The following is a 26,258-nucleotide window of genomic DNA, read 5'->3' on the forward strand; positions in this document are numbered from 1 at the left end:
AAAGGAAGAGTAATTTTCATCATGAAGTAGCTAAAACGAAACCGTCATGGCCATGATGAAACTGTTCTCTTAATAAAAAAATTCTGTTTTTTCTTCAGCAAACCCCACCTCAGCTATGGTCACATAGTTCATATTTGCACCAACTAAGGCCATACGGGAAGCCTAATATTAGCGGTCCCTGCTAGCACCTGAATAACTCTTACAGCTAATTTGACGAGCTAACAAAGTCTTAACACAGCGGATAAGTGTCAAATGTTCATGGAAATTCTCGAAAAAGCTACAGCAGTTCACGGTCTAGATATGGCCACTTTGGCCTGAGATAAATAAAAGTTACCGTTTCTGAGCGGCAAAAAAACACTGTTACAAAGTATATCTAGGTATATATACTGAGTTTCTGATTGCCTTCGTGTATTACTGTTTAGCCTATTTATTATCTGCAGTCTCCAATATTTATTTGTTATTTAATAGACGATGGTTACAAATATTCTGTACCAATTAACTAGAAAGGTATCCATATTGCTTCCCCTTTTTTTATCTGTAATTTTTACTGGCAGTACCATTTTATTAAACCCTTCTCTACTGGTTGAAGTGACGAACTTCGGCGCAGTGAAATGCTACCATATTATCCGCAATAGCGGTATTTGTCAGAGCTTGGGATATCGCGGATGTCTGATAAGAGAGTATCGCATCATCCAGTTTTATTCCAGTGTCGGATATTATTCTTCCGGTATTGTGATTACTAGTGAATTGATACAAGAGTACTTGTTAATGTTCGGGATTGTTACTTTGTTTGAAGCAGAGGCCAACTCTGTTTCCCCCCAGATCCGCTTCCCCCACAATTTCCCCCGAGACTAAACACTGAGAGGAGTTTTCAGTTCCATTTTCTGAATATGAAGACAATGACGTTCCTAAATGTGGAAGTCGGATCGAACTGCGTTGGCTGTGTTGGTGGACATGTAGACTGCTCCTAGACAGCGGCTGCTAAGGTAGGAAGCATCCCCCCTACAGTTTATCGAAACAAATTGGATATATTATGCAAGTCAGCGTCGATAATTTGATCAGAATATCTTGTGGTAACAACAAGGACAACACCAAAACAATAACGTGACCATGTTATGTTGGCGCTAATATGATTGCCAGTGCTGTTGTTATGTTATCCATGTGCAGCATAACAATAAACGATGGATTGTTGACTATGTTTGACAGCTGAGCTTTCCTTTGTTTCGCGCCTTGCCTATTATTTATATATACACTATTATTTTTCTACGTGTACGTATACAAATTTTTCGGCTGATTTCAAATCAACGGTTGCTGGCAACGATGGTGTGGTCAATAGAGAACAGAAGCAGAAAAGCGGCGCTTGCCGCCACAGAACTTTTCAGAGGTTTAAGAAATGAATAGAGCACCCTTCTGTTCAACGAACGGTCGGTCAGACAATAACATATTTGTACACCACACTTAAATCTCAATGACTAAAATCATGGCAAAAAATCTGAGAAAGGCCTAATACATAAACGTTTTGGATGAAAAATGAAGAAAATTTTGACTTTTTTGGCCTATGAATACTTAGGTAAAATCGGGCGTAGGAAGCTTTGGTTGCAGGCGTTCTGCGTGTGTATCTCGTTATGCAGTGAGAAACCAAAATTTTACCAAGAACTTAGACGAAGTAGCTAATAAAAGGCTTGCTATGGCTACTTTCTAAATCAAGATCAGTAACAATTTTGCGTTAATCAGTATCTAATTGAAGTTGACCGGGACAGATACTTACATTGATTATACTTAAGCCGTTCAAAAATTATGATTACAATTCGAAGGTTTTTTTAGAAAGAACACGGAAAATAGCTTCCATATACGGACTGGAGAATGTCTTTTTTTCTAATGGGTAACAATAGGTTCAAAAATAAGCCTTGTAAATTGGTTTCTATTTAATACAGTCACAGTAATTTTTTGAGCAGACGTTCATTTTCGCCATTGACCAGGCAAATAACCTTGCGTTTACGCCAGTTTTCATCGTGGCCTTCGTAAAAAGAGCACAAGCCATTTTGGATAATGTTCTTAGTGGCAAGAACTTGATCTTACAGGAAGTGCTAAAAATTATATAATAGATGGCAGTCATAGGGTACGGCATGAGATGGATACGCTTGATCCGCTGAAGATCCCCATTCTAGTTGTGTAACGGTGCTTCGGATCACTTTCATTGAAGCTTTTCCGAGCGATACGTTTCTGTATTAAGAGATTGGGTATCCTTTGCACTTCTCAGTCGTCGCTTTGACCAACTATGCAGAATAGACTTTTCCCACGATATGTTCGCCAGATCTCAGAAGCTTATAATAAGTGCTGCCTACGCATATCCATATGGGACATTGTACTATAAAATATATCTCTGTAAGGTGCTATGCCAGTGCTAAAACTTTCCAGTCACAGATTCGGCAATATACCATTAGCTCCTCATTGTACTAATTGCTCACTTACTATACTTTGCAGTACCAAGTATCGACGAGCAACAAAAATCTACGCTCAAAAAAAGAACGGCAACCTAATTCTTGAAGACCCATGATCGTGTGTGTGGGTAGTTAAGGCCAACATTGCCTGCATGCTGCTTAAACCTTAAATCGTTAAGTCCTTGATTTGAGCTTCAGCTGAATATACGCATATGTGTATATATAACTCAGCTCTTGTGCCCCGTTTTATCAGTTTATATTTAATATAAACCGTACAACCATGCATTTTACACGATGAGATATTTTCATGACAAGGGCTAGCAAACGTTAACTTCAACAGTTATATATATATATATATATATGTATAACTTTATCATATATCTTTTGTAGCTAAACATAATTAAGCTTTTGTAATTTGCGCCATTAGGTGTTCCACCAGACGGCCGACTTTCAACGTGTGTCGATGCCAAGGTATGAACCTCGACAACGACGTTTCATTAAGACTAACAGGCAAATACATCACCCACTAGGCTATCTATATTTGAGCGGACAAGCTCTAGTCAGTCAGAAGGAAATAGGCTACTTGTTACCAATCGATTTTCGTTTCTCCAGCGCCAGATTATGCGTTCGACGAACTCATTATACCTACAACAAATTGATACATAGATAGCACTATAATACATTAGTACTGACAGTGAAACGTATATATAAACACAACTAAACGAAACTAGTATACCGAACGTAAAGAAACAGAGTCATACAGCGGAGATATAGCTAACCTCCGCTCGTGCACAGTGAGCATGAACTTACCGTGCGACCCCAGAGTACGTACATGAATGAGCACTTTGGTAAACGTGGATACATTTAAAGCATTTAACGTACTTCACTTTACGCGATGCAGTTAGCATGGATAAGTTCGTACCCATTCGTACCCAGCAACAAACTTACAATTACGATAATATATGTAATTAATGTATTAGATAATTTGACATCATACCAACATCATTGCACCGAGTAATATCTATCATAATTATACGGGTTACAAAAAACTTTATTACCCATTATAGTACCTTCGTAAGACGTAGCATGTTGTGCGGATATCCGTGCGAAAACACGGAAGTCGACCAATTTTGAATATAAAATCAATTGCGTAAGGCCTCTTTAAAAATCATTATATTGCGCTTTACACAGTAGAGCCCTCTATGTATCGTCGGTCACAATACATCGATCAGGTGCTTATTACAGTCAGTGGACGTGAGGAGCTGAGGCACCCGTCTCTGCATAGGACTGTCGGCCACTTACTCATACAAACGTAAAACTTTTATTATCATGCTACTTCTACACATTAGCAACGACTGCTATTGTCATTTCTAGGGGCGACAGTAGTACTAGAGAAGAACAAAGAATCCAAACGTGATCCAACTTCGAATAACGCACAATAGCAACCACACAACAGCCTTCTCGAAGTAGCGACAGCAACATCAATAATTTGTGCGAATTTATTTGTCTTTTTGGTTTTTGCCTTCTTCAATGCCCCCCACTTACCCTTGCCCTTCCTTCCCACTTTTAACTTGGTCTTCAAGAGCCAACGTTACTAGTCTTATTACATGTGCTATAATGGATACGTGTGGCGTATTCAACGATATACTAGTTATGTGGGCCTGCGCCGAAGGAAGAGACCTCATTGCACAGCGGCATACGCGAGTTTTGCCAGCGGTAACGAACGTTATCGCTACGCCGGCAGTAATTAATACCGTAAAGTAAACAGTAGGTTAAATTACATGTTAACGTGCACGTCGTTCTAAGACGCGGGGAGAACAGTGCAGATATGTTCCTTTAAACGCATCTTGTGCGTTTGCTTCGTACACTCGAAATCGAATACGGCCTGCGCACAATTGCACAGGCGTAAGAAGATTCGAATAGGTAATACCTTTTGCACGGCATCCTTTTTCGCATACGACAAATCTTCATCGCTAAAGTAGCATACAGTTTAGATATGTTCTAAACTTTTGTGTCGAACGTCTTCTCTAACTGATACGATTTCTCTCTAAGCCACGTAATTCAGTACCATTAGAGTAACTAAGCCGGTACATACCCCCACACGTTCATCTGTTGCTTTGCTGTTCCGCAGTGCTCTGTCTTTATGAAGACCACGAATCAGGCAAGAGCAGCTTCGATGGCCGTGATTTTGAGTCATTAAAGTATACACGCCGAACACAGTAAAGGTATGAGTTGTCTGTCGGTCTTTGCGTGTATATATATATATATATGAACACAGACGCCACCTGCTTTTCATTGAAATGGCTTGGGCATCACACCGTACCAGGGGAAAAGGGATAAAAGTGGCCGCGACTGACCAATAGCTGCAAAATACATCGTTTAGGAGCAAAAGCCTACGGAGCTAATTAACTTACTGATAGTATAATATTAGCAATTGAATTTTTAACGTTGTACCAGCGTTGTAACGTTGCATATTATTCGTTTGTAATTGACAGGGAGTGCTACTTCTTAGCTATACATACTCACCATTTTGCACCACGTCCAGTTCTATTCTATGCAGCTTAGTAATATTAAAAAATTACCGTAGGACGTATTTGACCGAGAGCTTTGAATAGACTGTCTCATGTTGTTGACAATTGACCTATTCTTGAAAAAAAAGTCCTTCAGCGTTGGATGGAGATGAACAGGTTGCTTTAGCTAATTCTGCAGACGTCTTATGATCATTATGATTAAAGCAAATAAGTCTATAGCTTTTAGATACCCAGCTAAACCGAAAATTGTTGCCAATACAAAGTTCTATTAGTACAATCACAAACAAGCGATATAAAGTCGTGTTTATCGATAACCTTAACGTTGTTTTTGCGCCTTGCCCGAAGTATCACACGCATAATTCCCTATTGGGAAAATCGTTGCTCGTGCGCTTTTTTCAGTAACACCCAGAGCTGATCAATACAACTCTCTAGTGAGGGTCTTCGAAAGCTTTGGCGCACCCTATTGGTCCGTCGATCCCTAGTACCGCAAAGATCAATGCATGTCTAGGTTTTTCTAGAGTCGAAGAAACATCCATGGAAAGCATGTGCTAGAAGCTTCAAAAGAAGGGTGTACGTATGCGATATGCCCCCCCCCACTCGTTATATTTCTCAGATACTGGTGCATCTATGGCCCTATTTAGTCATTTAGTTTTAGTTGCGATCTAAATGCAGCACAATTTCATACGAAACTGCATTGGGCCATGCATTGGGTGTAAGCCACCTATCGAGCTGATGTCACCGTCGAATCGGTGCAAGCTTTTTTCTGTCAATGAGTTCTGCTCGAAAATATTCTGATCACGCTAGGGACATATTGTAGTAATGGCATATAACAATCTAAGTTTATGCGCATAGCGTTGGTATATTTTCGCTGAAACGCAAAAAAGTTTTATGAGAGAAAATTGGGGAACGCGGTATCGACAATCACAGACTAAATAGCGACATTCACTCAGAGCTACTTCAGATTTCGATGCACGATCGCTGACCCAAACAACAGTTAAACTATCCACGCGGATACTTTTGCTTGAGTAAGCTAGGTGACGCCAACAGATAATCAGCCAACGACCCAGATTGAATTGACAGATGCGAAAACGGCGGCTCTGAATAGAATCTGGTGATGGATTTTCAATATGCCCTGTCCCCTTTTAATTGATTATTATTGCGGAAAGTGGCCGCGTGCAAACCTTCGAATATCATTACTTCTTCTACTGCCACTGTGATACTATGACAACTAAACTACTATTGTTATAACTGGTGAGCGAATCTCAGCCACATCACTGTATATACCTCACGCATAAATAGAACATCGAAGAGTGACGCGGATTCGCCAGTGTTTAGCTTTGCTGGCAAAAAGCTACCAGTCGTATAGAATAGCATGTTCGTGCGACAGCTATCAGAGTACCACAGCGGATTTGGGAGCTTGTGCCGTTGCGTGACTTCATCAAAACGGGGGTTTCGGAGGGAGGGAGGGAGGGAGGAAAGGAGGGAGGAACTGTCGAAATGCCGTTCTGACGAAGGCAGAGAAGCACGAGGAGGCAGCCAACAGAGAATCGAAAGTCAATCATTCATCCATGCAGGACAATGGAGAGCGACAGGTATATCTACTACCATTACCACGGCTACTATAACGACTACTGCTAACAAAGAGAGATACGGCAAATCGATCGATCGATCGATCGATCGATCGTGAGTGAATAAAGACGAGTGGAGGGAGGGAGAAAGCTGGGGTGAAGTGGTGCAGCGAGCGGATGCTGATTTCTACCGAAGGTAACCCGACCAACGCCCATTGTCATTAAAAAGAAGGACTTCAACAGGAGCTAAAGTGGCAGACTAGGGCATGTAGCCTAGCGATAAGCCGCTGACAACGGTGCAAGGGTCAGTAGTACTCATGCTGTATCATGGCATGGGGTATACGCTTATGTCGTATTGTATAGGCCTTTCAACAACAACATCACCGCCAGCCTCCATCGTCATTGTGGTCGTCATCGACACGCATTGTGTACATATAGGCTATATTTGGCTGAGAATTCCAACCAGAACGAAAATTCTTCCAAATCAACGCTATAATAAATAAGTCTCGCTAAAATTGTGTCACTTGAATAGTTAGAAAAGATATATATGTATATGAAAATGATGTTGTTTGACACAAACTATGTTTACACTGCATCGTGGAAAAGTTATTAAATTGTAACTTTTAGGGGAAATTGGCTGCGATCCGATGTTGCCCCTGCTATAAACCTATACAACTAATTTTTTTTTATTTCGACACAAGTTAAATAAAATATGTTTAATGGTAAAGCAGGCGAAAACGATGAAGCGCGCGGATAGCGTTTAGAAGAAGCTTGTACGAGTGCAAGGATTACAAGCCTAGAAAAGATATGACACCATATCGTTTTCGAACTGCCAGAAGAACCAAGTGGATAAAGGATAATTTAGCCTATCCTAAACCTGTCTCCATCGTATTGTTTCTTTATTCAGCAACACTTGCGGTGTGGGACATGTCAATGGCGAGATTCAAATTAGCAATATCCCTGTTTTTGTTGGCCAAAAACTACTTTAATTCTTTATGTGCACGTATTTGTAAACAGCTTTGCCCTTATATCAAACTCTTTGATATGATAATTGTAAGTTGAATTCAGTCGAAAAGGGAACGTCTTGGAGCATATCTTCGTGCGATCTTACACGAGGGCGAATACATTTTTGATGGCTCCAACCTAAACGAGAGCTTAAAGCCAGAATTCGAAAATCTCATCAGATCGCTCCTTCTTTGCTTTTTGCACAAAATACCTGCAGCGACACAATCTCAACCGTTGCTGTGGATGGGATATGATGGTAGAGCGCGCCCGAAATTTCGACGGTGTATGTAGATTATTTTCAGCTAAGTACCAACCATTTTTTTCTACTTTCAGTCGTTTCTGTATCAACTTACCAAAAGTTATTTGATGTTTGAAGTGACTTAGCCGGTTCTTACACATCTAGTCTATCCTTATAGAGCAGTATATTAGCTATAACCGTGAATTCTACAAGGGCAAGTTCGAATACAGACTTCAAACGCAGACAGTTAATTTCAACACACTATTTCCCAATATTCGTTAGTGTCTCGTTTTTATTTCTGTTTTTTATTCTAGCATTTGTGCTAGGACTATTTTAGGGTCAATGCAAATTATGTCCAAAATATCTGTTTATATTTCACATTTGAAACTATATCATTTTTGTTGTCCGTTGTATTACTTACCATCCAAGTGACCCTGCTTTAATAGCATCACTTGACGATTTGATGAGCTGTGAGAAATTTAATTAGAACGCCTACATTTGACTATGCCCCAATATCTACAGAACTTAAAATCGAATTATGGATGCGACCTGACAGATATATAGCATGGCTTAGATTGGCCATTTGTTAGCTGTCAAGTTGAGAAGCTTTTTTTCTTTAAGTTACGAAGGCCATTTGAAATGCAGCAACCTAATCAGCAAAAATGGATATTTTGTCACCTTTTTTTTTCATAGGCAATTACACACCATGTAGGTGTGTATATACACACGATACACACCATAAATAGGTTGATGGCGAGGTAACTCGTTTAGACGATTCAAGTGAGACACGAGCGAGAAGTCCAACGAATAGATTCGAACGGACGAAGCGCCCGGCAGAAGTATGCGGATAACCTCAATTGCGTCTTTGAGAACCCATGAAAATGATGACATACTTAGATGCGGAATTTCGCGATCGAAATTTCGTTTGGGGAAGTCCTGAAGAGAGGTTTAGGTGCCGAGGCAAGTATTAAGGACGAGCGCACAGCCAGTACAACAGCCTTCCGAAAAAGCCAGAATTTTCTTGGAAGATGGCTGCAAACTAATTTTTAGGCTCGACTCTGACGCATCACGTTAAATGACGCGGTAGTTAACAAGAATAGGAATGCGAGGTTTGTGTCAAAAGATACACTGTTCTTTTGCTATCTTCAGGATAGTCATATCCTTATTTAATTTATGCAAAAAATGGCTACCAAGTAGAGCGATAGCCTATGGGCTAAGGTCTAAGCCGTTTTTAAATGTGTATAATATATTACATGATATCTTGTAACAAACGACTGGTCGATTGTTGGTTCAAGGCTTTAGTAGACGATGTTCAGATCTGGTAAGCTTACAATAGTTAACAGTATTGTCCTGATAATGATGTCCTGATGATTCTGATAACAATACTGCTGGGTTAATATTTACACGATCCATGATTGACCGCTATTAATAGATTTCTATTGTATTACTGTGCAATAGTTGATTGATGTCGAAGTGGATGGATAAACGCTTTAGTCGGACCCTGGAAAATACACTAGGAAGTGCCACTATTCTGCATAATGACTTTTTTTCCTATCCGTGAAATCTTTCTGTATTTGAAGGGAAGTGCCGGAGAGTGACGGGCTGTCGTCAGTCTATCAGTCCATGTTAATATTAGGCACCCATTAAAACAATAAATGTTATTTTATACAATGAATTAACCTAGAGCTAAACACTGGGTATAATCTGTTTATCTATTGTATTGTAACGTACTGTTCACTTGAAATATGGTCCGCTTAATACATTTTATCTGCCACGCAGCCAAGAAACATTAATTCCCTAACCCACTGCCCAGTGGAAACGAAACACCCCGTATATATAACACTGAATGAATAGTTAAAACTATGTAACATTTTCTGTCCTATGCAAATGGAACATAGGAAAGAGGCTTCTTGATAAGAAACTTCTAAAGCTGCTTTTCAAATTCGCAAAATATTGACACCTTTCAATTGTTAGTTTGTATGCACGTCAACAACAGATAACTGTCATGTGTCAATCGAGGCCTGAGACTGATAGGAGAACGACCAACCTGTTCCTGATTGTAACAGAGTGAGAAAGCAATCCTACCGAAGTAACTTTTATTTTAACGTGTGCTAAAGAGATCAGAGCCCATAATAGTCGAGAAAAAAATGTACACTTAATATTTTTAATGGCATTACATATTTTAATAGATAGATTGATGTTTTGTGTGTTTCCGCTTGGGGCACAAGTAGGGAATCTCGCCCCGTGCATAATAATTAACACACTAATCGAGTGTGCACTTTTTAAAGGTCTTGTATAAACAATCAGCCGATGATCGCAAGGTTGCGCTGCAACAAAGGGGTTACGTCTGGCTAATCTGAAAATCCCATGCAAACCCTATGACGAATTCGCGGTTTATGAATGATACCTTGCACAGTCATGATCGACATTGTACTGATAATAAGACCTTATATAGTTAGTATATTACGTAGTTTTATTATTACAGGATCTATTACTATTAAATTAACGCTGGATCTAATGATCTCCAAATGTACTTTGAAAACAAGCTCTCTGATAAGGTTTTCATTAACGGTCTTTATTCAAGCCGTGTATTCATTTCCTGTTCGATGCACGTTAGGAATTGACGATACATGGCCTCAACGGCTCTGGCAACGAAGGCCATTTGATCTCGATTATTGGTGTTACTTATTTTAGGTTTGTTGTCGCTATCCTTAGGCTAAGCCTAGCTCATGCATAAGTTCGGTTCTCGGCTTCTCTGTATTATTCAGACTTTTCACTGTTTAGGAAAAGGCTTACGGATTGATTGGAAAAAAATCGGCACATACCACAGCTTTTTGTTTCATTTTTCTTTTCTATAAATCTCTTTGCTATCTGGTTGCTGCCTGTTAACAATAAAATATACTGTTTCTACAATTTAACTATGAAATAAATGGCGTGCCAAGCCTTAACGGCTTAGATGCGAATGATTCGACGTTTCCACGCCAGACCATTTGAAGCAATATTATAGGTTTCATTATTTCAAAGTATGAACTAACAATTAATACATGTGTAAAAAAAGGTATCCGTTTTTCAAAGTTCGCATTCTTTAGCAGCGATGGGCTTTCAAAGAAAGCTGACCGTTTGAGCTCTTCGATATCTAGCTGATCTTCTAAAATGTCCTCCTGTTTCTTAATCTGCTAATAGACTTCTACATGTCCCATATAATTAACTATTTCTATTCGCAAATCGATGATAAGGAGCCGCTTACAAGTACCCGGTGTAATAAACTCCTAGGAAAAGACCTCAATGCTAGCATATGTTATTTGTGCACTGTGGCAGGCTTGGCGCGAAAATTTAAAGTCAGTTGAACCTATTTCTGCCTTTAAATTAGCTGAATGTGATTAGCATTTGTATCCGTCAACCGGTAAGTACCGACACATGTTTCTCGAACGGTGATTAACAAGTAAATGACCTTAAGCAGACGAATAATCAGCTTGAGAAAATTGACGCTGCATGGCGAAATATTTCTAATTAAGGAACGTTGTAAATTCCCCAATTATTATTGAATGTACACAAAGATAGAAGTAGACAAGAACATTTAAATAATATACTGAACGTTTCAAATATCAGAATATTGAAATATTGGCGACTGCAAGAACCTTAAACGATGAAAATCATATAGATCAGAGGAATCCATATGTTACCCCCTAACGCTGTACGGGCAAAGACTTCGATGTCATGTGAGGGTGCCTATATTGCTTTTGCAATTATGCTGATCTGATCTTGCCGTTTTCCGATTTCGAAAGGAGAAAATTGCATTAATTATGCATATTCAACTGCTTCGAGACGAGATCAATTCGTATGAGAAAAGTGACAAAATTTTCTAGCAATTTCAATTCCTTCTCTCGACAGTCTGGAACTAAACAAGCCCGAACTACACGTCCAGTAGAAACTCGACCACGTTCTAGCTAGCGTGCAAATCTAGCTTATACTAAAAGTAAATAAAAAAAAAAAAAAAAACAGTTCCCATTTGAAAATGTCACTTCTGTTTATTAGCAAATAAACAATTATACTGTAAATGAAAACATCGTCAAGGCCAGCAAGCTGATTGCCCACCACAGTACGGCTTGTCGTATCTTCCATGGACTATTATCGTAAGCAGATGTTAAATATAATTTACGGTTTTTATGACGTCTACCTTTTACGCTGCACACATATTTGACGACTGAATAACACTGCATGATATTTGTAACTAGCAGCTCCTTGTAGATCAAGCCCATTTAAGAGGAATCACCATGAGTCGAGTATTTTCGTTTGACTACGGCGGTACGCGACGGATGCGGCGTCCAGGTCCCTCATTGCTAGCAAAAATGAACAAACGGCATGCCTTGAAACAATAATAATGCCCACTCAACTCTGGCTGCCATGACCTTTGACTGACAGACAGACGAAATCACAGTAGCATAGCATGGTACGACATGTTTGTGTCATGTGCGACAGACAGGCAACATCTGGTAAAAGAGAACGAGCTACATAGAGTAGTACTGAGGCAGGATGCAGATGTAACGTTCGTTTGGCCAACAGTGCGCAACGAAGATAAGCTCGAACACTCACGCAAAAATCATATGCGCGCATAGGTTACACACAGTTCAAGTTATTAAACAGTCAGCCTCAAGTTATTCTTGTAGGGAAACTGACAGGGTCGATCGGGCGAGCAATGATAACAGTGGTCGTTCAAGCAAGCAAACAGGGCGGCGAAGAACAATGCAAAGATGCCATAGCGGTATTGTACACCGTATAAAAACAAGGCCACGCATTGCTTCAAAATCTGTACGTAGCCGTGACACTGCATGCGTTCATCCATACCGACGCTATGGTTTTGAGAGTTCTCGTTTGACTCACGGACACAGATTTGGGTAATCTCCATTACGTGCAGGTGTGACGAAGTACGAGCTATGTCTTTGGCTATAAAAAGGAAAGCTACATCTTTTTTTTTTTCATATATACGTTGTAGTCGTTTGCGCACACCTAGGACACTCATCCTGCAGCTATGTAGGATCCAGTTAGAACTGTGGAAGAGTGGCTCACTATGCCTTGTTTTTGCCCTAATCAGCAATAGCGCATAGTTGCCTGCGGAAACAACTAACCAGATCTATTTGGGCTTATCGTCACATCAGTCTGTAGGTAAGGCAACAGCTACAGCACACAAGCTGCCGTAGATAACACGTATAATGTTCTGCTAGCTTTTTACACAGTCATCCAAGTTTGTTTACAGAATCAAAAAACCGACGCTCTTGCAATGTCTTAAACAAGGTTCGTGAAGAAACGACGACGATGTCATTGGGCCTACTAGGACAGAAAAAGGTCGAGAGCGGAGGATCCTCTGTGTTTGTAGCTTGTAGGTGAAGCCCATCGATACAGAGTACGTTGGGTTCTGCTATTGTGCACATGCATTATCTATGTTAGACTGATTTCTCTTCCGTTAAACACTTTTTCCAGTAAAATCTCAATATAGATCTTCATCATAATCCATCTATCAGCAGAATGACCAGGCTGTGGAAGGCCGCTCTACGAATCCCTAATATATGTTGTATACATTAGGGATAGAAGCTCGGAAGCTTAGTAGTAGAATACATCGATGACTAATGGCAAAATATAGTATTACAATTGTATTTATTGACCTCTGTCAAGTGTTAATAATCCGAGTAATCTATATTTGCGTTCTACGCGTGATCATTTCTCTGTGTAACTATTATTATGACAACAGCCAACGGTCGTCTAACGTCAGGCCGGCATCTTCGTTAAGACGAGATCTAGTTATAAGAAGCAGATATGGCATCGCGTTCCGGTGGTAGTATCTTTAGTGATGAAACGGCGTATCGACAGGTAAAAACCCCAGATTAAAGCACAAATGTGCCGATTTAAATAGCAAGGATAACGTGACGACGATAATCAAATAATAGGTGACGTACGCTTAGAAGAGTCGCAAATCAATCCTACATGGCATGCGAATCGGAAATTGAAGAAGGGATTTTGTTTGACGCAGAAACTAAAAAACAGGTTTGTAAAAATATTACAGATGCAAAACTTTTTTTGAGTCCGGGATTACGTTCCCGAACTCGGATGGGCTTAAGATTCCCCAGTAACCAAGGCGACAAGCTGCCTCCCTCCGGACTCAAGGTCTGCCGGGTTATATCCGCTGAACTACTACCTTGGTTAAATAAGTTCTACATAGGAGCTGCAATAGAAGTAGCGAAAACAGCGTCAGTTCAGCTTGAGGCGTCTGGCGCTATAGATCCCTTCCCTTATCGGTCAGGTTTTGTTCATTTCAATCGTTAAAGATAATCAGTACTTGTAATCGATAATCAAAAAGCTGTCCGAAAGAAAATATCGAAATGGATTGATTATACTCGTTCGTTCAAAATTGTACTTATTATTGCACTTAATGGGGCTATTTTTATATTTGCTGGGCATTGATAGTCAATACCAGCAACCACAAGACTCATCAATCTAAGTTCTAACGATGCGACATTGATTCTTCTAATGAAACCAGGCTACTGTATACAAGTTCCATATAAGTTTTTTTTAAATGACAATATTGCTAATTCTTTGAATATCAATGTAACAATCCAGAACTAAGAGATAGAGTTAGGTAAGAGCGAATCGAATGCTGCCGTATCGTTACCTAGTGGTGTTTGCCCGATGTGGCGAGCACCCCTATTTGCAAAGAGGTGGATTCAGCGTGATTATTCCGTAAGTAGCCCCCAAACAAAAAGTTGTTTGTATGAGTACGTTTCACTATATACTCAGTTGCCCCGGATGTGTATTCAGCTTGCCCCAGACTGCGATTAATCATAGATGTGTGCATGGTCTAAATTCAGGGGTAATTATAACTGGTACCTTGCACAATTCGCTATGAAGAAACCGCATTAATATATCACGTTTTTATTTCATCTATTCGTAGATTTTTTGGATTTAAATTTACGAATATAGGCACTTTCAGGGGACACTCAGACAGCTGTAGGTATGTTTCGAGCTTAAACACTGTCTCATTCCTTCATCTTTTAATGGCGACTCAGTGGGTACAACTTCTAGTACTAGTGCAAAAGGCATGATAGATTTTTATAAATAAGTTAATAGTGAAGTGACTATCTTTAAAAGATAACAGATTCTAATTGATGGATTCCATTGGTTGGGTGGCAGCTGGTCCAATTATCGAACGGGATAAATGGTTTAGCATTTGAGAGTTGGGGTTTTAAGTAGCTATTCTAACCGTGGTCCTTGTGTCGACATGCCTGTGAATTTCACCCTAGGTTTCTCTGACGACGTTGACCAAATCGATTTTGTTCTTTAGGTTGGTTTAGGTCTGTTCTTCTACATTGCTAAGGATGAACAAACTATCGGTAAATGGTTATCATTAAGCAGCTCATAGAACCTACTAGTTCTATGAATAGATACGTTTATATTTATGAAGATACCAAGCTTGAAAATAGTAACGACATCTAATAGGAATCTTTCTGTTATTATCTTTCATTTTTGAAACTGAGATATACAATTGTTAACTAAATTCTGTCACGTTTTTGTTTGATATTTGCCTGTCCTAACTCGACGTTTTACGCTTGAAACCTTTACCTTTGTCTTCCAAACACCGACGCACAAAATGTTACTCAGATTCTAGGCCCCAAAGACGGGTGCAGCACCCAACGGGCTAGCAAGATTTTAGGCACCTTTTATATGAAAACCAACCAAGGTAACCCGATTACAACGATACCGACCCAATAAGAAATGGTACTGTTGAAAAGTGGCCGTTCGCTAAAAGTAACAGCTTCTCCCTATAAAACAGACATTTTTCACTTTTTCAGAGTCAATAAGGATTAGGCCAAGGTGCCTTTTAAAGGAAGATGATGCCATGTAAGCCTATATTTCTTAGCTATGAAGTGCTTATTGTACATGGAACAGATACTCTAGGTTGTTTTCGCAGCCTTTTGGACAAAAAAATTATGCCACCAATTCAGTTAGCTTTCAATTGACGTTTCCGGAGCTAGTAGTCAGAGTAAATTTTTGTGACGGAATCAAACGGAACGATGCCAACAGCCATGCTATACCCTAAAGAAAAAGTTTCTCAACAGTAAATAACATTAGCAAACTACAATTTGGTAAAGGAAAGCGTCCAACCAAGACGCGATAGGATTTAGTTAACAACTCAATATTTGTCAAGCTATCAACATCTAGACATTTTTTTCGTATTTGTCAATGACAAGTTTCCAGACTGTTACAGTCTTTATCACAATTACCCCGCCATTTCGACGCCGCTGTCGTAAGAACCAATCGAAATGAGTAGAGCTAAGAGTGTCAGTGTTGCCTTCCGTAGGTACTGACACACCACAAATACAGGCCTGCGAATCAGGACAAATAGATATAATTGGATAAAATCTGCGTAAAGACAGACGCGCCCGATTCCATCAATTGTAATGTCGCGATCTCGAATTTACCGTAAGTTATCCCTAAAATGTGGCCAAATTTCTGAAACCATCGAGTTCAAGTCTTCATAATCACCTCTCTTTACAGCTTAAGAGACCGACATAAAGGCTTTGCTACTGGTATTAGTTAAGATTTCTCTAAGGATACGGCAAAGTAACCCTATGAGCAGCAGCTGTAGCCCCTATGCCTTTTCTTGTCCTTTTCCACGAATCTTATGTGCACGTGTAGTACAGTTCAGTCTTACCCGGCCGGCATCTGCGTTACTGGACGTTACCATGACACTGCACTTAAAAGTATATATTAGCTACGGCATTAAATACATTTCGCAACGTTTAACCAAATTCGTAGTTTACCAACTAATCCTGAAGCATTGACAAAGGAAAAGAGAAGCGATAAACTCAGTGACCGCTTATGCAGTGATTGTGAACGGGTTAGGTAAATCAATAGGACCTAAATAGATCCTGACTGTGAGGATTCTGTTGAATTGCTCTAGTTGCGTGTCACGGTATCCTTTTGAAAGTAGCCAGAAGCGTTATCAGGTCCGTCGAGATTTATTGAACGACCCAACGCAAATACAGATTTAATATAGTCAAATAGGATTTCGGGCAACGTTGCATGGCCTTTAGTCAAGTAGTTTCAATGTACAAACGTTATTGTGTTATTATTGTATGAAAGCTATTGTGTGGTGTGGATTAATAGTTGATTCATGCTCGAAGGCGCCTGCTCAAAGCGTGCGATGTTTTTTGTATAGCGTCGTTTGAAGGCCATGCCACGTGTCAAGACAATATGGCTATATATGCTCTCTTGACAAGTGGCGGTACACGCGCGTGTATCGTTGTTTACTTTCAGTAATTTTCTGTTATGGATATTGTATCTAAGCTACGAGTGGAAGCGAGCTACTTGATGTCTCTCAAGGATTCAACCATATAATACATATTTTTCACGCACACTTACGGAACAGTCTGTGTAGTATGTTATTAAGTGCTACTGTTTTAATAGAGGCCATTCATATGTGATTACTTTTTCCAAGAATTCCTTTATTGAGTATTTTGTTTACACAAATTTTTTTAATTTACTAGAGATAAATTCACGTAAATTGTCGAGCTGCCTCCAGTCAATTTGTCAGAATATGGAGGAACGAATCTCTGCACCAGTATACGATGAAGTACATAACGGTCTAATGATACGCAATAGAGTCCGTACTTTTATGTAGTAAAAGGAGGACATGCGTGTGAGCATGTTAACAAGCTAACAAAAAGACGTAACAGTACGAAATTGGATTATATTGAAACGTACAAAACTGTTAGCCATCGTTATATTGTGCTTCAACATATACGAGAGGGGCATATAATTCAATGACAATAGGTATACGTATATGTTAAGCAAAATTGCGATGCAGTCCAAATTGCCCCTTTGGCAAACCCGCTATTACCTTGTAACCAATCAGAAATGAGGTTGGTAATACAGTTCACTTTCATTAACACTAAATTAGCCAACAGGCACACGAAACGTGACAAATAATAATGTTTACCAATAGTAATTGTCTGTCTATTCGGTTTCTTTTCTCTTCTTTTTCTTTATTTACAAATCGTGCATAATGATCCGCTAACGATGTGGAATTCCCACCCTCGGACCACTGGGTGACTGAATGCACATTGTCACATTATCATAAGCGACCATTGTAGCAAGTGTCTGGCAGCCGATTAGATAACATTGTGCCAATAGCTTTTCCACTAAGATTTGCTTTTAGAACAAAACGAAAGCTGACTGACAAGTTACAGGAGACGAATACGTGTTCCCCTGGCGAGAAAATTGATTTCAGCCTTTGCAGCGATGACAGATAGAAGATGGGCAGCGCATCAAAAAAAAAAAAAAAAAAAAACGGAAAACGTTTTTGTCTGCTTCATAATTACGTATTGGTAGTTTGAATAAAACTCTTCAACATTTCTTGGCCCTTCTACAACCTATAGCCCGCAGATGTACAGAATTTCGAGGTAACTTTTACTGCTTGGAGTTCTTGTCTCCTATCCAACACCGTGACACACTTTACCCAAACTCAAATGAAAACAACCGGCTATAGTGAAAAATAACATATGTTTTAATGTAGTTTTTTGCTTCTAGTCAAATGTATCAATTGGCCAAAGTGGCTATACAATCGAAAGACAACGCCATAAGTGATATCCATTGTGTACGGTTCGACGGCCCAATCATCGGCCGTCAAATTAAGATGTTCTGTACGTCATTTTTACAACATCAATGAGACCGTTTCAGCCTTTTCACGAACACTTCTCCGTTCGATCTGTGATACTTTTTTTTACTGCGGTGGCCACTTGATCTGTGCTACATTTATGTTAGTACACTACATCGCCAACTTAGCTATATATGTCGATGTAATGCAACGACTTCGGTCAGATCCTGCCCGGAAAATAACCATCGTGAATAGTTAGAGCAGAAATTAAATCGCTAGTGCCACCCATCCCTCACTTCAGAATAGAATCACATAATTATAATTTCGGTGACAGCGGCATTCATTTCCTGATACTGACTTCACAAGCCCAAGTTTCTTTGCTTCTTTCCCAGTTTCGGAACTTTGTCTGATCACGACTCACAATGCTGATAGTTCTGGATACGTATGAATATATATTTATGCATAGATGCATAGTCAGATCCCTGAGGAACTCCAAGGACCTCCGATGGAGCCATTTAAACGTCATGATTATTCCCGCAAGACAGAGCTTACATGCTGCACATCTTCTAAAGTATTAATAATATTAGGGCTCAAGCAGAGGGGCGGCTGTTGACTTCTGAGTGGGCATGTTTACAGTATATTGTGGTAGCATACGTGGATGTATCGTCAGACTTTGGGCTGGAACAAAATCATACAGATGAGCGTATTGTCCTTTGTTATTTGTTTACTTGTCTTAAATTATAGATAGATCATCAAGGCAAACAATACAAGGACGCGATTTTTAAACGTTTGGATTCCTTGAAAAATGTCGTGTTGTACTTTAGGCCTCTCTTAATCAAGGGGTTGAAATAGTTAGCTAATTAATGCATCAATACTGATGTTGTAATGAGCAAATCTGTCACAAATATAGCTGTCGCCAACTAAAACGGTTGAGTTGTGTAGCGAAACATAACTTTCACATACAAGCAAAATGTTGTTGAATGTTTTTTTTTTTCTCTAAAAGCGAATCGGTACCCACATACACATATCTATTCAGTGACAAAGCCTAACCTCGAAAACCAAATTATTCCAGCAAACAAGCAGGAAAACAGAGGATTTCAGTGTCCGAAACATGGCGCTTCCAATCGAATCCAAGATAGCTGAATCGCGCAATGAAGGTCCAGATGATCGACGACGAATGATGGATGGCGCTATATGCAATTGTTTCTGTGACTGCGGCGCCACGAACGTTTCATTGTCTCTGGTCGTTTAGCGATAGAAAGCTCCGGTCCTCGCCCTTCCCTAACTCCGAGGTCCTTCTTTCCGATATTTTCGTACCGTCGCTGACAGCGAGAAATAACGGACACTCCAGCAACATGTAGGCTGTGACTATCGCCGGCCGTTCTCCCTAGCCTTCATCGTTGCGTTGAATCAAGCCCTTTCGTATGCACAGAGCTCGCAAAAGCTTTTGACATCGATCAGACGGATCTTACACAACGGCTTCTTAGAAAGGAACGCTACAGGGAGGGGAGGTTTTGTGGATGGTAGCACTGTCAGAATTAACTGAGGCTACGTACCCCCTAATGCGAACGTTAATCCCGCAAAGGCCACGCCGTTAATACAGAAGGCATTCACGTGTCCGGTGGAAGATGTGAACTGGGTACTGCCTTAAATCACCCCAGTGAGTCGTGTAGAGGAATTATAAGCTCTAAAATGTTTAAATAACACTGAGTTACCTGTCGTTCGCTACGTTATTTATGTCATATTAGGATCGTTGTACCGTTTTACTTACCTTCAATTTTCACTGTTGAGTTATTATCTATAACCCGAAAAATGTGAATTTCATTAAAAACCAGCCTCTCAACTTCACTGCGGTCCTCGTATTATTTTAAATACCACCGATACTAAAAAGCAGTGCTACTACTATTATCAGGGATAATTGGCCATCGTGTAAAACCAAACAATACCCCGAAGCCATTGTCTAGTGCTGATCAACACATCTTCAAGAAAATATAAAGAAATGCAACAACGTCCGGTACATTTATTTTCACATAAACGAACCCGACTTCTCTCAAGCTGCCATTCTACACTGAAGATTTTTGATACAGCTTCTAATATCAGCGTGTGGTTTATTGTTCAGGACAGAGACCCTAGCGACCCTGTCTTTATCGTCGTTGATGTAGTCCCGATAGAGAGTGACTAACTATGAGTTCAATGACTTCGAGCGCGGGAATGATGCCCTGTGCAAGTCATGACACTCTTTTTGTGCTTGCTCACCATAGCCACCACAGGCACAAAACGCGTCGCTCTCCACAATCGGTGGACGCACAGCCTATCTATCCATACATACACCGGCTTGTACGAAAACGCGCACAGACGAAAGTAATGGTGATCGCCCGTGATCTCTCCTTTTTTAGCCCGTACAGGTCTGACCAATCTCCGAGGCTGCGTTGCAATGTACGTTCTCCTAACGATAGCTATCGCAGCTAGCCCCCCAAACTCCTGTCGTCTGCTAAGTATTATTCCGATATCAGTATCAATCAAGTGACCAACCAGTTGATCAGTAGTTCCAATATAACAGATCACCAATGAATCCAGAATTTTAAATTGCTTAGTTGTTGTGTGTTTTCGATCTAGTCTTCGTTGCTGGTAGCAGTACGATCAGAAAACCATTAAATCAAAATCAAACTTCGCTATTGCCGCTGCGATTGTAACTACTCCGTCGTTTTAGTGTATCGGCCGCCGAACCAACACGAGCGTATTTGTTTCTTTAAATGCGGTTGTTACAGCAGTAGCAACGTTGTTCCCTCATTCATACGGCTTCTATTTTAACTAAGCGTCATGACTCCTGATAGGCACAAGAATTGCTATTAGTCGGAATAGAAGGTGGCAGCAGCGGTTATGTTAGCGAAGGGACGCACAAAGGCACCAATGAAGAATAGAGCGTCTATCTGAATGTATACAGGGTGCGGCAAAACTTAACTTACGGTAAGGAAAGCAGTGATTCTTCTATTAGGTACGCAACAAGTTTCTAGTTAATGAAACTGCTGCCTTAACTGATGCTTTTTATTGCTTTTTCTTTTACAACTATTAGTTTGGCGTTTTTCCAATTGTATGCTTTAGTTTTTCTCTGATTGCTCTATTGGTGTATAGGTTGACGTTGTGCGTCAGTATTCATGTTCACACATGTTATTGTACGACGCGTCACCGGACAGAGATCGGGACATGAATGAATACCGGGATCGCCGTCCACACAGATTCTTCACCGATGATGAAGACCAGAACGGACAAAGAGTAGCGGAAAGGCGAACGGTGCGCAGTCTATAGATAGGAACCTCTGTTAAGGCGTCGATTGTGCAGCAGATCAATGCAAGTATATTTCGCTATACGTGCTGACGCTTAGATGTGCGTAGCTAATAAATATTCGTCCCATATTTTTTTTCCGAATTGGGTCAGAATTATTACAGTACCTATATCAGTCTCGGCATAAACGCATCATGCCGATTATAGTCGGTGTAGGTCTAGGGAACTTGCATTGACTTAATGTCGGATAGAAAAATATTCAATTTTTGTTATTTGATGTATTAGCTACGTACTGCAATAACATGCAGTGCTTAGACAAGTTCGTAGATACTGTCAAAGGTGCGGGTTCGATACTTGGCAGGTGTGTTAATTGATGGGTCGATACATGGATTACTCTCGAAGACAAATTAGGACAGTAGGATAGAGGCATCGAATTAAATGGAAAGCTAGCGATGAGACTGATTGTTCAGAAAGAAGTAAAATTGCACTCGTTTATATATATATATATATATATAGCACCACACAGGTCTGTTAAAAAAACCCCAGATAGATTCAGTAGAACCAACGCCGGTGACCCCTTGTAGTGGAGATAGGTCCTTTATGCGAGGAGGTGATTCCAAAAACTTGTTTACATGGTAAAAATAACTGTAGATGCCAAAAAAATAGGAAAGGATCGTGGTCCATCGTGTCTACCTTATTTCGTGACAGGAACTAATAGAAGCTTGTTTAACATGACTTAAGCTATATAACAACAACGAATCCAGGTTTTCCAAAAAATGTAAAGGATACTTTTTATTAAGTACTTAGAACATCTTTTTCTAAAATTGCGGTTGCAGAAGTTCTCGATTCTTTTTTAAAACGTATTCTAATCCCTTTTTTCTATAATGCCTCAAACAAAAAGTTCCTAAGACATATTAAAAAATATATGTACATATATATATATATAACTTAAAAGTTCTGAAAGCGGATATTAATAGTAAAACTGAACTACTTTCTGAATTAGTTCACAGTGTATTATGTCTAATAATTTATATACGAGATCAACAATTTTAGAGTCTCCGCATATAGAAAAGGCCACCTAATTCGCTGATTTCTAAGTCTCAATTAATCTAACGATATTACTGATCGCTATAGTTTCTTATACAAATAAGAGAATCTTTCACATCCCTTCCAACGCGTCGATGCCTAGCTTTAGTTTTTTACTTTCTTTGAAAAAAAATAGTTATTATTAATGGTGTAACCGAGATGGGCAATGGCTCAACATGTAGGTTATATCGGATTTTATATATATATATATATATATATATATATATATAGTATATATATATACTATTCCTACTACTACTACTAAAATTCAGAGTTATATATATATAACTCTGAATTTTAAATATGTTCGAGAATTCGCTCAATGGCCTTGACGTCTGCCTCTGAAAAGCTGCTGCCAAATCGGCTAATGCCGAACTCTCATATAGGTTCTCCATCCCCTGTTCCATATCTACTATTTTAACATGTCCTTTGCACCTTTGCAAACGACTGTGAACAAAGCCGACGATAGTATAGCCGATGACGGTAGATATAGAAGCCCTCATTTAGGGTGTTACGACTAATTCGCGCATCCCACTTCAATTAGACATAAAACTACGTTTTTAACTCAGCCAGGTCACTCAATTGGATTACGGGTCGTTTTGTTCCTATTGTTATTGAGCTTACATAGCGAAATAGACGCTGACTCTTTGACGTTGGAAATGCTGGCGCGCTCCAGGACGGCGGGTGCTGCGCCAGCCCATGCTCTTACTACAGCCGTCGCTGTTGTAGTTCCGTTGAATAGAACTGAACATTTCTTTTTGGTCCTTTTTGGCCGGTTCGTCACAAAGTAGGAGCGAAAAAGCAAACCGTTTAGATCGCAACACGACTGAAGACCAAGAGCAGTTGAAGACTGTCCCATCGCTGGGCTGTAAGGTAATCCGGCAAAAAGCTCTTTCTTCAACGACGATTTTGCCAACGCGACGACACCTAGTTACCCATATAGCTTTATTATAGATCTATAAAATGACAACGCTGATAACGCGATTGAATTCAATTATTCCGTTCACTTTCTTTTAAACTCCACACGTACGACATTAAACAAAGCCGTGACAAAGACGCTGCATGTCATCGTAACATCGCCATCATCATCATCGTTACCACAATAACAGAAAGATCGTCGGTATCGTTGTAAGCAGTTGCTTTTGGCAGACATCTCATCGCATATCTAATGAAATAATTTACCTTTCAGCGCCCACCGTAGCGTGGCACATGTCTTGGCTTACATATTTCGACCAAACCCATTTATAGGGGCGTACGTATGTATTTCTGCACGTTTGGCTGTCTGCTGATTCTGCCTGCTGGTGCCGTCAGATGATCATGGCGCTCGCACCGAAGCGCCGTTCGTTGTATCAATGCATGACGTCTCCGATGTATATTTACATTAAATTATTTGATTGTACTGCTTTTGCTGACGCGCATAGCCCTTTCGGCAACTCGAAGGCTTTCCTGCCCTTCTTTGTCCCCGTTTCCGATCAAGTGGGATGATAGAGACAGAAATAGAATAAAAGGAATCTGCGTGCCACTATCCTGTGTCGCAAGCAACATACCTATACACGATCATACTATGATTATTGGTACCTATCCGACAATAAATTTTCGTCCGTTTTTCTCCGACATTGTTGTTCGAACAGCATGTTGCTGAATTTTAATTATTCGTTAACTCGAAATGAAACCTATACACCTCAAACTAAGTAAATAACGATGGCAGGAGAAATAAAATTATATATCTCGAAAGAGAAAAGGATTTGTTTGTTTAATGTATCGCATGCAAGTGTGGTACTTCATGACGCGTGTTAAGGCTTGTGCCACCATTGTGAACTCTGCTTCAAGTAACCTAAATCACATAAATGGCCAACTTATATTGCACGATAACTACTTATCGGAAGGTCTACAATCATTTGTAAGAATTTATATTTTATGACTAAAAAAGGAGTTAGTGCATCGCTAGAAAAATCGTTTGCTTAACCTCAACAAAAACTAAATACCTAAAAACATTTTTAGCCTCTAACAATGTTGCTCAGAAAGGAACACAGTCATTGATAAGAGAAAGGGGGTGCACTAGAGGAAACAAAGTTTGCGACCTTTTATACGATTAGATATTAATTTTTGGTACACCTTTGGTCTAAATTGACTGAACTGCTATTTTAATGTTGTACACTAATCATCGTTAAAGAACTTGCAACAATTAATTGACCCCTAAATTTATATGGTTGGCATTCTACTATTTTATGTACAATGCACAGTGTAGCGCGTGTATGTGGCGAATAGGATTCGGCCGGTACGGGCCTATGTCGAGGCCATATCTGTAACCGTCTTCAGCGCGCCGTCTTTCGCTGCCGCAATTAGTCCCGTATTTCTCCTACGGTGCCGCTTGCCGCGATCCACCCGCCTACTTCCAGAGTGGCCTCTTCCTGGTTTACTACGCCTACATGAACATCTAGAACCTGACTATGAACAGAAAAAAATCCTGTGACTACTCTTGCAATGCACCAGTAATCGAATGCTTCTCCGGCTGGTGGGTCTCATCATGATCAACGATCAACATTGCCGAAGTCACCGCGAAGTAATCTATGGCGACAACAGAGTATCTATTTCTGCCGAAATTACATTTGAAAAATAGCGTTGTAGTGCTATTTGAAGCGGAGCTGTTGCAGAAAGCTAGATTTGCTGATGGCAAAGTATAAAATACTTCGTGATATTAGCGCCAATGTAAGCGGTCTTCTATATGGGTTGAGAAAAAGGGACGCGTTTAACGTTTCCACAAGGAAGACGAAGCGCATTGCAAACGTTTTCCACTGTCGTATTTAGAATAAGAAAAAAAGTGCGGAACAATATTGCTAACTATCTTTTCTTCTACTAAATTTTATGAAAGTTTGTGGTGGTTGAGATGGATAAAAGTATTGTTATTTTCGATGACTGGTCTTTTCCAATACGGGACGAAATATGTTTACGTCCGGTTTCGATACCGGGCCGTTTCACACGTCTTTGAATTCAGTCTGAAATCACGCTACCAGTGCACGATTACGGGTAGAACTTTTGGAAACTTTAGGTTTACTGAACATTCAAATGGTGCAAATTAGTATGTGTATTTATGCTTGATTTGTCAGAAGGTTTCGCAAAGTAATTGAGATAACCTTTGTCTTCTCAAAAAAAAATCAAAAGCTCAAAATATTGCTTGAAAATAAATAAATTTACGCAGAACAAATATTAGCTCTTAGAACTTATTTATCTATGAGAAAATATAAAGCATGGACGATCGTCTCAGCGTCTGCTAATAACAGCAAACCGTAGTTCTATTATTATTGCCATGATCAGTCCATGATTACTTTCATTGAAAATTTATAAGTGCTTCCCGTTATTATCCTATTATGATATAATGGTAATCATCGTAGTACAAATCGCACCTACGGTAAACACTGCGGCTGCAGATGGAACGCACAACAAACTTCAGCGCCCAGT

The 26,258-nt window shown here is 39.9% G+C and overlaps 2 long non-coding RNA genes across 2 annotated transcripts in view; one reads left to right on the forward strand and one right to left on the reverse strand.

Moving 5' to 3' along the window:
* The window catches only part of LOC147758139 (uncharacterized), a 100,938-nt gene that overhangs the window by 13,859 nt on the left and 60,821 nt on the right, over positions 1-26,258 (reverse strand). The window lies entirely within an intron of this gene.
* LOC147758141 (uncharacterized) lies at positions 20,789-24,740 on the forward strand. The gene is made up of 3 exons (XR_015320297.1): positions 20,789-21,398; positions 21,564-21,779; positions 23,989-24,740. It is a non-coding gene; the product is annotated as an uncharacterized LOC147758141 (long non-coding RNA).

The sequence above is a fragment of the Varroa destructor genome, unplaced genomic scaffold, assembly GCF_002443255.2.
Source record: "Varroa destructor unplaced genomic scaffold, Vdes_3.0 BEIS01000001.1, whole genome shotgun sequence".
Classification (NCBI taxonomy): domain Eukaryota; kingdom Metazoa; phylum Arthropoda; class Arachnida; order Mesostigmata; family Varroidae; genus Varroa; species Varroa destructor.